General features: G+C 39.0%; 1 protein-coding gene across 5 annotated transcripts in view; it reads left to right on the forward strand.

Moving 5' to 3' along the window:
• ARL15 (ADP ribosylation factor like GTPase 15) overlaps positions 1-16,880 on the forward strand; it is a 406,131-nt gene that overhangs the window by 269,967 nt on the left and 119,284 nt on the right. The window lies entirely within an intron of this gene.

Raw genomic sequence — 16,880 nt, forward strand, 5'->3', positions numbered from 1 at the left:
CAAAGTTTTTGTTGAAGTCTTTTCTCTTAAATAGTGATAATATGTGGTAATCCATTGGGTCTCTGAGTCAGTCTACAACTTTTTATTTTCCTTCACCTCAAAAAAATGGTATTCCTCTCACAGAAAACACTGTGTGGAAGCCCTTATGTATCTCATAGGTACCTACAACATGGGCTTTCCTTTCTGCCTAGGTGTGCTTTTCCAGTTACATTTTTCTTCATTTTCCAAAATCTTTTTAATAGGAGTACTCAGTACCCATGTTACTGGATGTGTGATACCAGAATCCTGCGTGTGTATGTGTTTATCACACACATTGTATGTGCTTACTAAGTCACCTGATGGGTGGGGGCTTTCAGTACGTCCAAATTAAGATTGTTCGCTCCTGGAGAACGGGGTTGTGATTCTTCTTCACTGTGTTTATAATAAGTAAGAGACAAAACTGAGATTTGAATCCATGTGGTTTGGCTTGGGTGCTTACCTTCTAAAGCAACTGTTTGATACAGCTGACTGCATGCCCCATAAATTCTTGGTGATTTTCACTGGCCATCTTCATTGTATCTGGAGAGCCATCCAACCTTGGTCTTTGCTTCCAGTGGACTGAGTGCCAGTTAAGTGTTGAATAGTACCGAATATTAAAACTCAGCTCAACATATTGGTGAAAAATCTAAAGAAGCAAACTAATAATTTATTAGGAACTTGAAAACACTAATGCATCTAATTTTTATGTATGTATTTAATCCAGTAAAAAAAGAGGCCCTTCAACCTGGTCTGCTCTCATGAGAGTGAACTGAAGAGCCAAATTTCTAATTGTAAAAGAGAAAACATACCCACTTTAGGGAAAGAGGCATTGGACACCGAGGCTGTCATGAGACTTAGCATTAGGAAAGCACTGTGAAATTAGATTACACGTCTCTAAAAGGTAAATTGCAAATAATTTAATTTTTGACTGAGGACAGCTAGACATTTGGAATGATTCATCATTGTTTACATAAACTACTATTGTGCCTCTAAAAGAGCAATACTGGTTATTACTCACAGGTTAATGTTAGAATAAGTGTATTTTAATACAGATACGGAAAATGACTAGTTCTTTTCTCAAAATGTTCAGTCCAGAATGCAGAGGTTGTTCTTGTTTAACCCAAGGAGCTAATGTTTGGTGCTTTGATTAAGAAATAGGTCCTGTAGGGGAGCCTGGGTGGCTCAGTTGGTTGAGCATCCGACTTCGGCTTAGGTCATGATCTTGCAGTCTGTGAGTTTGAGCCCCGCGTCGGGCTCTGTACTAACAGCTCAAAGCCTGGAGCCTGCTTCGGGCTCTGTGTCTCCCTCTCTCTCTACCCCTTCCCCGCTCATGCTCTGTCTCTCTCTCTGTCAAAAATAAATAAACGTTAAAAAAAAAAAAAAAAAAGAAATAGGTCATGTAGAACATAGAGGATGGAAGGAGGATAAGAACAGCTACCCGGTCTGCTGCAGGTATGTCAGGTTAGATGTGGCAGCTGGTACATGCTTATACCAAAATGGTAAAAGCAAAAATGAGCAAAATTAAAAAATGTTGTTCACTCAAATAATGGGCCAGGCTTTGGTCATTGACAGCATTCCTCAATTTTTTAATTTAAAATTCTGTTTTAGCCTTTAACTTTTCTACTGTTGAGTAGAGAGTGCATTTAGACTTATTGGCAGCCATAGTAGACCACTTTTAACATAATTGATTTCCCTTTGGCAAATAGCATATTCTGCAGTTTAGTTAACCGGGCATCAGAGCCTCAGGGATTACACCTGAATTTCAAATTTCAAGGAAGCTTAAGTAATTAATATACAAAGGAATCTCACCATTCACAATTGCCTTCAACCAGTTGAGACAAGATGAGATACGATTTCTTTGCAAAAACCTTCTAGAACCACAGCTTTATTGCTTATTTTTTCGTGGCAAAATATTTGTTCGTATTGACTTTCAACAGTGATCCTGCTGTCTATAAATATTGTATGACTCGTTTTCTTTTTCCACTCTCTCCTGTTTGCAGTTTAAAGTGCCACAAGCCCAAGGCACCCAAATGAATTTTAAAAAATACCACGAACCAACTCCTATGAAATGAATAGGAAGCAAGTAATAATAACAAAATGCATGTTAGTCACAAGTGAGGTCATCTTATGTATCCAGAAAGAAAATCTTCAGTTCATATCTGTGCCTTCCATAGCTCTGGCTAGGTTTACTGTCCTAAGAATAGAACTTTGCATCCGGTGGGAAGATAAACCTGTCAGTAGAAGATTCTTCTGATAACACAGGTCATGTGCTTATCACAACCCTCAAATGCCCAGTTCTTTTCCCTGAGATGGCGTATTCATTGGTGGTTGTCTCCTCAGTTTTTAGGAACATGTGCTATTCCCAAAAGAATGATCTTATGGCTAAGGTAATATTTATTAGGTAGATTTTGATTTTTTTGTATCTGCTGAATAGGACTCTTCTATGTGCTCTGCAATTATTTATCAAGCACTTTCTATGTGCTAAGCAAAGTTGGAACAAGTTAGTAAATCTGAAAATTCAGCATAACTCTGTGACCAATAAAAAGTACAAGTAACTTATTTAACATACGAAATTATATGCTTGTCTGATAAATGGCTATAATCTAGGTATTGAAGTTGTGTTTATTTAGCGTTTTCTTATGTTTTTGGAAATTATCCTGTCGAGCCCTCCCCTTATTGGTAGATGCTGAGATACCATGGGAAGGTGGCATTTCTAATATTCTTGCCAAAGAGGGATATTAAGAAACAACAAGACCTACAGTATGAAAACTTCTGTAAATATTTCTAAAAAAAGTGCCAAGAAGTTTCACACTATCCTACTTTAGGGCAAGTAAAATATTCCTAGAAATGAATGACTCTTATGAGATGGCAGTTAGCTTAAAACATTCTGACTCTCATCCTGGTCAATTTGTTGTTGGGAAATGGCTTTCTTACTGATGTGACCAGAGTTTATAATTATCAAAACAAAAAAACCCGCCTGGAGCGCAGGATCTTTTTCACACTACCATGAGGAAAGAAAAAGTGTGATTATCACTTTGCATTGCTTTCATCCAAAAAGAACCACATGTGATACGGTTCGTGGCACTTTCCAATTTTTAAATCCTTGTTCATGAAAATGTGATCATGATACATTAGAAATTTGCCTCAGGTTCTATATCAATTTAACATCTTGTGTTCAAGGTTCCAATTAATGTTAAGAAATTGAATTAAATCCTTTTTCCTTACAGAATCTCCTTCTTCATAAGCCATGGTGTTAGGTTTGCTGTTCTTGGCATGGGGAATGCTTTCAATACGTGACTGTTGTTTGTTTTTTTCGCCCCGTTTGTCTGCCTATAACCATATCATATGTGTGTATTCAGCTAGCTGATAGAAGAAAACTTCAGGTGAAGGTGAACTTAAGTTTTCAGTTGCTATCCTCAATTTCCATTTGCTTCACAAAGAACTCTTTCATCCAAAGATCATTTCCATTTAGTGGCAGAAAAGTGCTATCCTGTTTTTCTGCAGATATCAAATCGGCCTGGAATTTAGCCTTTCTTTTCCCGTTATCTTTATTGGTTCTAAGTTGTTTTTTTTTTTTAAAGGGGGGGTGGGGTGGGGGGAGAAAGAAAAATCTACTTTAAAAAATATGTTTATGTGATATACACACATGCTACATATTTGTGTGTATACTCTACCTTTTTCATGTTTGATATACCACTTTACATTGAACCCTTTATGAAATGTTGGTTCATTTGTCAACTTCCTTAATAAATACATATAAAAAGAGTTTTTCCTTCTTAAATGGACTTTTCAAAAGGCTCTGGATTTAATGTTACACTTGACTGAGTACAATTCACCCTTGAACAACGTGGATTTGAACTGCACGAGTCCAGTAATATGTGGACTTTTTCGATCCAGTACTATGTATTTTCCTTATGATTTTCTTAACATCTTTTCTCTGGCCTACTTTGTTTTAAGAATACAGTGTACAATGCATATAACATAGAAAATATGTGTTAATTACTGTTATCAGTAAGACTTCTGGTCGACAGTAGTCTGTTAGAAGTTATGTTTTGGGGGAGTCAGAAGTTACAGATTTTTCAACTAGGCGGTGGGGGGGGGGGGGGTTAGTGTCCCTAACCCTGCGTGGTTTAAAGATCAACTATATTTATATTTGCTGTAGATATAAATATGTATGTGTTTATAAATATATATTTATTTTTTTTCTTGAAACTTCAAACTGTATCCAGATTCTAAGAAATGGAATATTATTGTTGGCTATTCACATTAAATATGAGTAACCAGGGGCGCCTGGGTGGCGCAGTCGGTTAAGCGTCCGACTTCAGCCAGGTCACGATCTCGCGGTCCGTGGGTTCGAGCCCCGCGTCGGGCTCTGGGCTGATGGCTCAGAGCCTGGAGCCTGTTTCCGATTCTGTGTCTCCCTCTCTCTCTGCCCCTCCCCCGTTCATGCTCTGTCTCTCTCTGTCCCAAAAATAAATAAACGTTGAAAAAAAAATTAAAATTAAAAAAAATATGAGTAACCAGGGGCACCTGGGTGGCTCAGTCGGTTGCGGCCGACTTCAGCTCAGGTCATGATCTCGCGGTCCGTGAGTTTGAGCCCCGCGTCGGGCTCTGTGCTGACGGCTCAGAGCCTGGAGCCTGTTTCAGATTCTGTGTCTCCCTCTCTCTGACCCTCTGTGTCTCCCTCTCTCTGACCCCCCTCCATCTCTCTGACCCTCCCCCGTTCATGCTGTCTCTCTCTGTCTCAAAAATAAATAAACGTTAAAAAAAAAAAAAAGTAACCATATATTGTTCAGAACTGGGAAAATAGAGTTACATGTTTCAATGAGCATAACTACATTCTTTTTGAATGTATTTGACTATAACCCCTCAATACATTATTTGTTAATGTATTTGAATATAATCCATAGACTGACTTAGGAATTCTTATTATACACATTATTTTATTCATGGAGACATAATTGTAGCAAATATTTTTAAAACTTAACATTTTAATCTCTTATAGAAGTCAAAGTAATAAACTCTGGGTACATCCAACTTTACACTCCATGGTAGTCCTGCATTACTTTTTCTTCATCTATCTATAAACGCACCATGACCTTCTTAAAGCATGATATTACATATTTCCCATTGATTTTTGTTTCAAAATAATTACAGATTACAGGAAATTACAAAGATAGTACAGAGGGGCGCCTGGGTGGCTCAGTCAGTTGGGCGTCCGACTTCAGCTCAGGTCATGATCTCGCGGTCCGTGAGTTCGAGCCCCGCGTCGGGCTCTGGACTGATGGTTCAGAGCCTGGAGCCTGCTTTCGATTCTGTGTCTCCCTCTCTCTCTGCCCCTCCCCCGTTCATGCTCTGTCTCTCTCTGTCTCAAAAATAAACATTAAAAAAATGATTTAAAAAGAAAGATAGTACAGAGAGGTTCTCTGTACCCCCTCACCAAGTTTTCCCTGATGGTTACATTTTATAAAATTATAGTACAGTAGCAAAATTAAGAAGTTGACATTAGTATTATATGTGTATATATTTTTGCCTTTTTTTTTCACATGTGTAGATTTTTGTAACCACCACCTCAATCAAGATGCAGAACTGTATCATCACCACTAAGATCACCCTCATGCTGCCCCTTTATAAGGTCACCCCCAATTTCTCACCATTGATGTGTTAGGGATTTAAGTATGCTATTTCAGAATTTCTTTCCTATTTTATCCCTCCATTGAAATCTCACTGTTTTGTTTTTCCTGCTTCTTGTGGGTTATTTGAACATTATTTACAATTCCATTTTGATTTATCTGTAGTGTGTTTAAGTGTGTCTATTTGTTTAGCTTTTTTAGTGGTTACTTTAAGTGTTATGTTCTGCCTCCATAACCCATCACAGTCTGCTGGTGTCAGCATTTTATAAATTTGAGTCAACTGAAGATACTATCTTCCCGTATGTCCCTTTACCCTCCCCAGTTATAATTATCTTAACTATTTTGTCTAATTTTTTTCTGTTGTTCAAACTGAATAATTCCTATTGTTAACTCTGCCGTTTCTCTTAGTTTTCCTTCATTCGAGACTGTCTTGATTTCCCCTTCATTTCTAAAGGATATTTTGACTAGATAGAGGATTCTGGCTTAATAGATCTTTTCTTTAAGCACTTGAAAACGTACCACTTCTGGCCTTCATGGTTTCTGGTGAGAAATCGGCGGCCCTTTACCTTTTATTTTGCTCCATTAGTAGAGACCTCATTTCTCTCACTGCTTTCAACCTTTCTCTTCATTTTTCAAAAGTTTAATTATGATGTGTCTCTTTGTGTTTATCAACTATTTGGGGGTTCTCTCAGCTTCTTGAATCCGTAAGTTTGGCTTTTGCCAGATTAGGAAATGTTCAGCCATTGCTTCTTCATCCTCTTCTTTCCGTCCAAAATTCCAGTGATACAAATGAGATCTCTTGTTACTGTCTCACAGGACTCTGGGATTCTGTTCATTGTTGTCACCTGTTTTCTCTGTTTTCAGACTGACAGATTTCTGTTGTTCTGTCTTTGAGTTTACTTATTCTTTCCTCTGTTCTCTTCATTCTGCTACTGAGTCTACTAATGGAGTTTTTTTACTTCGCTTACTGTACTCTTCAGATCTAAAATTTATGCTTGGTCCTTCTATCTTGTGTTCAATGATAATTTCTATTTTTTCATTTCTTTCAAGCATCTTCATAGTTGCTCATTAATGTGTTTTCATAATAGCAGACTTAAAATACCTATCCGGTAATTCTAGTTAACCTCTGTATCATCTTGGTGTTAGAGACACCATTCCAGTTGATATTTTCCTGGTTCTTGGTAGGATCTTTGACGTTTTACCTATTATCTTGCAAGACTCTGGATTTTATTTAAGTCTGTGTAGTAGACTTCCTCTGATAATGTCCTGCCTCTTCATTGCGGATGTGATTGGAAATCCAAATTCCCTGGTAGGTTTTCATTGACACCTGGAGGGTAGGAATGTATCATTATTGCATGGCAGGGGTAGAAGTTTGGGCCTCTCAGGAGACCTTGCTGATACCGCCCCTTCCCGCCCCCCCCCCCTGCCCCCGCTGGGAGAGGTAGGGGTTGCTTCTTACTGCTCAGTATGCAGAACCCCCCCCCCAACCCCACAGGGGGTTGGCCTCAGTGCTGGGTGGTGATGGACGTCCAGATTCCCCATGTAGTCTCTATTGACCTGCTTGAAAGAGAAGGCACCACAGATTTTTTTTAAAGACTGATTTTAGTATTTTAGATGGATGATACCAACTAACTTGAATAATTCCTATGTGTACTTTAGATTTTGTTGTTGTTGTTATGTTTCTTTTAGATCTAAAGATCAGTATATATTTAGTTTTGTCAGACTAGTGTTAACAAAGCTTAAAGCTTACATTTCTGACTGGTGTTGGAGCATCACATTTGAGAACTGCTAATTTGCTTTTCAGATGTGAGAAGAAGAGAATAATTGCAAAGTGTGCTGTAGATGAGAGAGTTTAATGCTTTTCTAGGTATTTGTGGAAAACAGTGAAATTATAAGTATTTTTTTAAAGGAGGTACACAGCGCTTCAATTCTTGGCTCTTCAATTCATAACAGTCTAATTGGAAGTATTAGTTTTTGTTCTAGATTTATGACAGATTTCGTGTATCTGTGTATATAAAGACTATGTTGGCATGAGCTTTGGAATGTCCTAATATTCACATCTTTTTCATATTTTGGTGACAGATTATTTGTATTTCTGGAATTATGTGTATATGTGATATCTGAGTTTGAAATTTAAGAATTTATAGCCTTGTAGATGTAAGTAACATAGTGATTTTATAGCCCCAATACACTCAACAGTTGTTCAACATGATATTGAGGGCCTATTAAGAAATCTTCACCCCAAATAGTAGATTGTAGGTACAGCACTCTGCAGATTTACTGAGCAGTTCTTCTTGTTGTTTCAAAGATTCTCAGGTCAATTGCTAAGATAAATCTTTCAGAGAAACAAGGAATACCAAGGAATTACTTTAGCCTTATCTCTAAGCAAATGCAAGTCTGCTTAAACGATACTTATTTTACATACCTTTGACACCCATGGATGTAGTCAGAAGTAAAATCACTTGTTAAATGTAAAATCATTGTTAGGTGGCAAATTTATGTATTTCTCCATGGGATTATAGCTTAAACAAATAAAAATGTTTATCCTGTTAAGGGAGTTTCAGAATGTGTTGTATAGTTTATAGTCATAAATTAATTTTTAAAATGAAGTTGATGTATACATTTACCATTAACTTTAGTAGTGAAAATGGCAGAAGTGTTTCATTGACCAAAAACTGTTAAAAGAATGCACTAGTACCAAAATAGTAAAGAATCTGATCTCATTCCTTAGTTTAGCCTATGTACTTTATCTTACAAGTGTGTAAATCCTAGAAAAAAAAGAAGATGGGGGAACTAGAATGGATTGATCACCCTGGGTGTTTAGTTCTGTTTTTTCAAGAAAAGAGAGAAACTTTCTTACCATGTTTGTTGCTTCTCTTCACCAACTTAGGGCTAGACTTTACGGTTTGTTTAGCTGTGAAGGGATGACAGACTTGGGGGAGGGGGAGGGGGCTTAGTTTTGGAATGTAAATACATGTAGAGCTTGCCTCCTTTTGTTTAGCATCTCTTTAAACTAAGACAAAAAAAATCAGTGAATGAATGAATAGCAGCATGGTGAAATACCTAAATGTTTGAGTTAAAATTTTTGGATGTTTGAAATCCTATTTGGATCCTTTTCCCAGATCACGGTGCATTCATATGCACTCAGCAGGAAACTTCATGGAGATGCACATTTGGGCAGAAGGTCTTTGACGGTGCCTTTTTCTTAACTTGTGCCTTTTCTTCTTTAGAAAAAAGTAATGGCTTAAGTCTGACTGAAGAACAATCTTTTTTGTACGTTCCTTATAAGAATTTACTTATGGTTCACAGATCTTACCCACCATCTATGTCTGCAATCCTTGGATTTAAAATAGCACATATCCTACTGCAGACCACAGGAAACGCCAAATTAAAGACTTAAATGACACACTGCTGAAAAAGACAAAAGATGACAAATTATAAATCAGTCCGTTAAACCTCTAAAGTGAAACTCACAGGGGAAAAATGTGCGTTTGAGCCATGTATATATCTATAATGTCTTTTTTAAAGGTCTTAACATTTTGGTGCTCAGGCAACAGGTAAACTTAGTGTTACAGTTGGGTTTGAATCCAGATTTTAAAAACACAGTGATGAACAGGGCAAATACGCTTCTTCAGTAGGTAACACGCCTAGTTATTCTGTGGATATTTGAGCATTTATAAATTCTGTCCAGTTTATGAATATTTGCATCCTTTTCTCATTTTGGAATTACTCTGAGCCTTACGTTCATTTATAGTATCGTCTAGGTGATGTGGTGGTTTATTAATTTTCCTCCTCAGGTTTGTCTTGCCATACTCAAGCCCATTCCAATTTTCTTGACTTGTAAGGAAGTAAGAGAGTGTCTTTTGTCTCTTGCTTAAGTTCTGGGGAAGGGAGCGAGAACAAGAGGCTCCGGGGGTTAATGGAAGGGTTAGAGAACAGATGGAATGGGAAGGAAAAGGAGGCCTTTTAAAAACTAGTTTTCAAAAGACCCCAGTTACTGCTTCTGGCTCATTTTTCCAAGCTTCCCTTTGGGAGGGTTTCTTTCACAAAGGCACCGAGTCCCCCTTAAACTCCGAGAGAACGTGCTCCTTCTGGGTGGTAGTGTGAGAATGTCACCGTGGGCTGGTGACATTGCAGCTGGTCGTGAAGCTATAATAATAATAATAGCAGAGGGAGTCCTGGCACCCCTGCTTCTGACAATTCTGAGGAGCATCGCTTGGTGTCCTGGAGGTGAGACCACTCCTTTGCCGGAAGGAGAGCCTTGCAGACGTGAACCAAGCTGAAAACACTGAGGCACACTCATATCTCACTTGATTTCAGTTCTTTTTAAGTTCGTTGAAAAAAAGAAAAAAAACCTGGGGTGCACAAGCTTGCACATGAGTGAGCGCGCGCGCGCGCGCACACACACACACACACACACACACACACACACACACACACCATTTTGGGAAAATAGGTCAAGCCTTAGCTCTCTCTTGTGCCCAAGGGTGTGATTCTAAGGCCAAATGCCTTCTTGAAAATTCTGTGCACGTTACCCTCTTTACTGGTGTGATGTTGTTTCAGTTCCAACAGAGCAAGAGGCAACACAGGGCAGTAGGGACAAAGACAGATCAAATCAAATGCCGGAATTTAGGGCAGAAGTAGAGGGACATGACAGGACTGAGTGCTGGCAAGTTCGCTTTCTTTGCTGCCATCTTTTTTCTTTCGTCTGTGGTCTTGGGAAGGGTTGGTTCTTCCAACCAGAAAATAGAGCTCTTCCTTCTGAATAATCTGTTTCAAACAGAGGAGGGAAAGGTAGGTGGCAATAAATGCAAAATTTTATGGAATATATTTTGAGAACAATTTTAAGAGATACTAAAAGACATTTGACTCACCAAACAGTAGGGAGAAAATAATCTAAAATTTTTTTAATGTGTTTATTTATTTTTGAGACAGAGAGAGACAAAGCATGAGAGGGGAGGGGCAGAGAGAGAGAGAGAGAGACACAGAATCCGAAGCAGGCTCCAGGCTCCAGGCTCCGAGCTGTCAGCACAGAGCCCGACGTGGGGCTCGGACTCATGGACTGTGAGATCATGACCTGAGCTGAAGTCGGACGCTTAACCGACTGAGCCACCCAGGCACCCCGGGAGAAAATAATCTAGGTGAGGGGCACCTGGGTGGCTCAGACGGTCAAGTGTCCAACTTCGGCTCAGGTCCTGACCTCACGGTTTGTGGGTTCGAACCCCACATTGGGCTGTCTGCTGTCAGCTCAGAGCCTGGAGCCTGCTTTGGATTCCACGTATCTCCTCTCTCTGTGCCCTTCCCCCGCTTGTACACTCACTCACTCTCTCTCTCTCTCAAAAAATAAAAATAAATAAACATTAAAAAATAATCTGTATGGAAAGTGTAAGTTACGTAAAAAATAATGACTTGAGGAAATGAGAATGCAGTTGAGTGAGATCTGTAGTGTGCTGTGACCAGCTTCGCAGCCGGCAGCAAGTGAAAGAGGTCTGACGATGTAGAGCCCCGATTTTACTGTCTGCACAGCCCTTCTGGAGATTAATTGATGTGGGAAGGGGAGCTGGTGTTAAAGGATAGGCCACAGAACAGCTGCATAATTTGCTGGCCACGGCAATGTGAAAATGTGGGCCCTCTTTTTCAGAAATTAAGAATGTCAGGACAGCAACAGCAATCCTTAAACCAAGCACGAGACCCTTCTGAGTGCGGGCTCTATGCCACTGCACAGGTGACATACCCATGAAGCTGGACAGTCCTATGCTTGTCCCTTGACTTAGGCACCCTATCCTTTCATCCACCAACTGCTTATTATATACTTGGAAGCAGCTCGATGAAAACAAGATCTATGTGTTATACACACACTAAGCTTTTTTTCCTAATACACATAATTCTCTAAATTAGTAAAATAAAGATTTTGGTCCAAATTGAAGGAAAACTAGTATGTTGTAACCATTGGAAAATTTTACCATGTCAATTGTGAAATGATTAATGCAACATTATTAAAAATTCTCCCAACTCTAAAATTCTGTGATTCTAACATACATAATCATTTATATGAAGATATAATTTAAAATCGTAGCTAATGTTTAGTTTTAATAAAATGTACAAATAAAATAATATTTTAATAAAATAGTAACTCATGGATGTAAGGGAGATATTGAAAACATTTAGTATTAGAAAAAACTTTTCGACTTTATGGCTTATATGTTTGTAATTTGGAAAATGAAGATAAAATGGGTTAGCTTTCTATAATCAAGTTTTCAGAACAAATAGAAATGCCTTTTTTTTTAAAGATTTTAAGTAATCTCTACATCCAAAGTGGGGCTCGAACTCACAGCCCCAAGATCAAGAGTCACATGCTTTCATGACTGAGCCAACCAGGCGCCCCACTAATAGAAATGTCCTAAAACTGAATAAAAGAAAGTAATAAAAAGAAAAATGTTAGCTTTGGTTATTAGTTTTTTTTAACTTACAACTGGGGTCAGTGCCACCAGTGAGTGTTAATGCAAGTCTTCAACTGTTCAAAAGAAAAATGTGAGCTTTTATTATTATTATTTTTTTCACCTATAGCCTGGGGTTAATGCCACCAAGTGGGTGTTAAATTAATGTGTGTCCTCAACCATTCGAGGCAAGACTTAAATTTTACTGTCCTTAGAGATATAAAGGAGAATGACCAAGTGAGTCAATGAACTGAAATCAGAGCAGGAGAGAGTACAGCTGGATGTTTACAAGCATGGAGCCTATGAAACAATAAAATACCATAAGGTGTATGGACAAGGTGTGGAATCGTTGTTTCTGGATAACTTCAATAATATGTACAGGGATGGACAATATCTTCTCGTTTATCTTCCAGAGCTCTGATTTGCACTGAAACATTACAAGGATGTAAAAGGATTTTGTAATGTATGTGTGTCATTTTAGGCACACATATAAATCCATGTATTGAAAATAAGTGGTTATTTTTATATAAAAAGATGGTATTTTGTTAATAACCCTCTAGAAATGCTACTTTAAAATTACAGTATCTGGTCTAGTCTCTACCTGCTCGTTCAAGGCCACAGCAAAGTCAGTTTGCCACTCTCACCCCCACTGCCTTTGGCAGGGTGACCGTTCGGGCTTCTCTTCCCTGATTTCTCTAGTTGGGCAAGTCTGTACCTTAGGTTGTCTTAGGCGAAATGGTTTCTTAGAAATGAAGTTGAAAATGGAGCTCCTGGGATTTCTCACTCCAACTGCCTTTCTAATCACCACATCCAGTTTCTTCCACTCATGAAGAATAATATTTCCAAAAATTACACTTTTTTTGTTCTTTATTAAAAAAAAAAACCACAAAACTCTTTTCTGACAACAAGAGAAATGTGCTCATTTTAAAAAATATACTCCTTACAGAGAAAGGGCATATAGGAAATGTAAGTTCTCCATGACCTAACTTCCTTGAGATAATAATGATGAGGTTTGGTGAAACATTTTATAACGAATAAAGCAACAATTTAAGAAGTCCGGGATATTGAATTCACAGTTTATATTTCTTTAGATTGACTATCTTCTAGGACAACTTCTGACAAGACCACTGTTCTTTAAGATAATGGAGACCTGATCTTATATGGTTCACTCGGTCCACAGAGGGCTTTTTCAACCCTCTGCATATGCATTTGTCTTGTGATTTAGCCTATTATCATATCACTTCCCTGGGGTTTTTTGATAGACTTTGTTAGAAGTAATTTTTTTTTATTATTATTTTATTCTGTGAAGTCATTTTGGGGGCCAATAAAATAGTAGCTGAGATAACTCATACAGAGGCTAGTGTCGTCTTTTGATGTCCTTAGTGTTGGACACTCTTGGGCCTTACATAGCAGGTACTGGTTTTTATTAGCCTGAGATTATTCAGATTCAAGTCTGGTGTGGAATACATTTAATGATGTTGGATCCCTTTCAGATTGAGTCAAAAATGAGGCAAAATCTATCAGGTATCAATAATGGGGTTTTGGAGTGGTGGGGGGTTCGGAGCCAAGGGCCAAGAAAGAATTCTTGAAGACTTCTTTGGTGCAAAAAGTGCTTTTTATTAAAGCACAGGACAGAACCCATGGGCAGAAAGAGCTGCACTGGGGTTGTGACAGGTGATTGATTATATACCCTCAGGTTGGGATGGGGTTATGGACAACATAAGCCTCTAAGGCATTTTGGAAGCAAGGTTTCCAGGACCTTGAGGAGCTAATGCTATTGGGAAAACGCCATGTATTACCATTTAGTAAAACCTCAGTCATAAGGCCCTTCAGATGTATATCAGAGGGCCATAAGCATGGAGTATGATTGCTAGCATATATCCTGGGGGAGTTAATATAAAGGAAGTTTCCAAAGGAATTTTTATATGTTAAAGTAGACTTACAGGATCCTGGGGGGGGGGGGGGGGGAAGGGTTAGGATAATATTAAGCCAAGATTCCCTTTAGCCCCTAGCAAAGTGTCGTCATCTGAGGCAGCTGAGCCCCTAGAGGGAGGTCACTCTGTTTGTCTCAAGGATTTGTCAGTGGGCTGTAGGCAGTAAAGGAATTTAATTTTTCATTTGCCTTAGTTTCCCACATCACCATGGCAAGCACTTCAACCCCTTTCCTTTGTTCTTGGGCAGCCAGGAGTGTCCATGGAACATCACACAGATCCCACATGGTGGGAGTGGGAGTGGTGGGGGGAAATGCTATTAGCCTGTACTTTGCCCTCAGTTTACCCCACGCTCCCTCATCATTGAGGCTGGTTTTCTGGTATATCTAATCAACTGACCCCATAGATATTTACAATGGAAGTGTTTTGGGTTTTTTTAATGAAAATTAAAACTGTTCAGCCATGACAGTATCAATTGCAATATTGGCTTTCTTGAGAATTTTTCTGTCTTTGAGAGTTTTTCAAGGCAATATTTTTGATGTCTTAAATTGGTAGCTCTTTTGCTGAAAAATCAGTCTTGCTGTTCCACTTTAGAAGAATATGCTTTGACACTCAGAGTTATTGTTAAATGCAAGGCGATGATGATTATTCTGCGTGGATGGTTGAGTGACAGGTTTCCTCTTCAGGCTAATTTTTCGACATGGTTAGTTAGTCTATCCTTCAGGAAGAAATGAGGTGGGACAGTGTTTTGTGCTTTCCTGGAGGGCTTTCCTTTTAGTCCAGGTCCTCTAAAAGGATGCAAATCACTTCCAAACAGTCATCCCCCTCCCTCCCTTTGTGGCCTCCTGTGTGTGTCCTAATCTCCCCCTCCCCGTCTTTTTGTTTTTGTTTTCTCCCCCTCTATTAAGGGAGAGTAAAGAGAATAGCAGTCCGCTCTCCCTTTCTCTCCCCTACCCTGGAGGGTGGGCTGAGAAATAAGGAAGAACCTTCAGTCCTGCCCTTTGGTAGGATTTCTGATGACTAAACCGGTTGGAACGTTGCTAAAACGAGTTTTGGATAGCTTCCCTACTCTCCCTGCCTGCCATCTCCACGGATTACTGAGGATTGGCTCTACTGCCAAACAAGGCTGATATTGAGCCTCGAATTTTGACCCATTTTTCATCAAGTTCGACTTAATATAAAAGTTGCAAGATTTAGTAGTAATGCAATTATTGTTCTTATAGCCAAAGTCAACTTCATACATGCTGAATTCTATCTCTTGGGCTGAAGACCAGAGCCGTTTGTGCAGAAGGTCCACGGCCCATTGACTTGTAAGCAGTCATGCCTGCAGCCACAGGAGAGCTCAGGGCTCTCTCTTTTGACCCGAAATCCTTATCCAGCAAATGTAATACAAAGCCTTCAGGATTACTTGCTTTAGAATGCGGGACATTTCATAACTAAACAAGTCAGTAGTGAGGGAATAGTATGCCTTTTTTTTTATTTTAACCTGCAAATCTGTGTTTGAAATGAATGAAGTGAATATTAAGAAATTTACAGTTTCCCTGGGAAGCTGATGACTGGTAAATTTAGGTTGATTGGTGGGGAAGAATGAGGGCAACCAACTTTTATAAGCTACCTGGCCTGAAGTTCATGCTGGTTCTGCCTTCTCCCAAGTGTTTGAGGCCTTAAGAGCAACTTTGTGATCAAGTAATGTAACAACGATGGTGGACAGAGAAGTATAAAAAGAATTCGAATTTCAATTTTCAGAGATCTATGGGAATTAAGACGTGTGTGTGTGTGTGTGTGTGTGTATGTATGAAGTACCTTCCGTTCATATTTCACAAACTCTCATGCAAGTCTTATTTATAATGAAACATGAGTGCTATTGCCAGGACCTACTAATAAAAATGATCAAATCATTTTCAGAACCCTAAAATAACTTAGGTAGAAAAATTTCTGTTTCATTCTCTTCTGTTTAAAAAAAAAAAAAAAATCCCATCCCCCAGACCTCCAACCAGCCATGGTACTGAAATGACAATGTCAAAATATATAGTGACGATGCTAACGGACTACTAATTAGTGACAACATCTTATTAATATAAGCTGTCACATTTTAATCTAGGGGAGGAAAGAAGACTAAAATATTACAAGAAGAATTCTCTGGAGCAGGTTACAAACATTTGGGGAACTGGAAAACAAAGATGAAGCACAGGGACTGGTAAAAGGTTTCAGTGTTTCTCTTGCTCACATGACGGAGCAACAGTCAAAATACACCCCTGTGATTTGTCGCATCTGGTAGAAATGCTGCAGTAGCTGACAGGGGACGAACTCTGGCTTTGGAGAAGAAAGGAGTAAACAAGACCGTGTGAAAGAGAAAACTCTGGTTAGTAATCAGAGGCCACATTCCCCAGCCCCTAAAACAAGTTCTAGCCTTTGCACCATGCCAGAAAGAGGTCAAGAGTCTGAGGGAAGTTTTGTTATGAAGGGTGTTGGTTTTGTATTTCTAAATTTGGGGAAGACATAGCCTCGTACTTGGGGTACAATGGTTTGAACCCTCAGCTCGGTTTTAATAACCGCACGCACTCTAGTGCAGTAGTACATTAGCACCTAATTGAATGGGTTTGAAAAGACGGCCCATTTCCATATTTCACTGCACCCTTCATGTTTATGAAGGACAGACCGTCTTTTCCTTAGATACCTTTTCTCACCATTTCTGTTTTAGAAGGTACGCTTCCCTCCTTATTCTTACCCAGAGTGTTTTAAAATTTTGTGTGTTTGCCCACAGGTCTTGTGGCATTTAAACAAGGTTTTCAACACGAAAAAAAAATCTATTTCTGAGCTCTGGAAGTTCTTTAGGTCCTCTGACACATAAGGCAACATCA

Source organism: Acinonyx jubatus, chromosome A1 (genome assembly GCF_027475565.1).
Source record: "Acinonyx jubatus isolate Ajub_Pintada_27869175 chromosome A1, VMU_Ajub_asm_v1.0, whole genome shotgun sequence".
In the NCBI taxonomy this organism is placed as follows: domain Eukaryota; kingdom Metazoa; phylum Chordata; class Mammalia; order Carnivora; family Felidae; genus Acinonyx; species Acinonyx jubatus.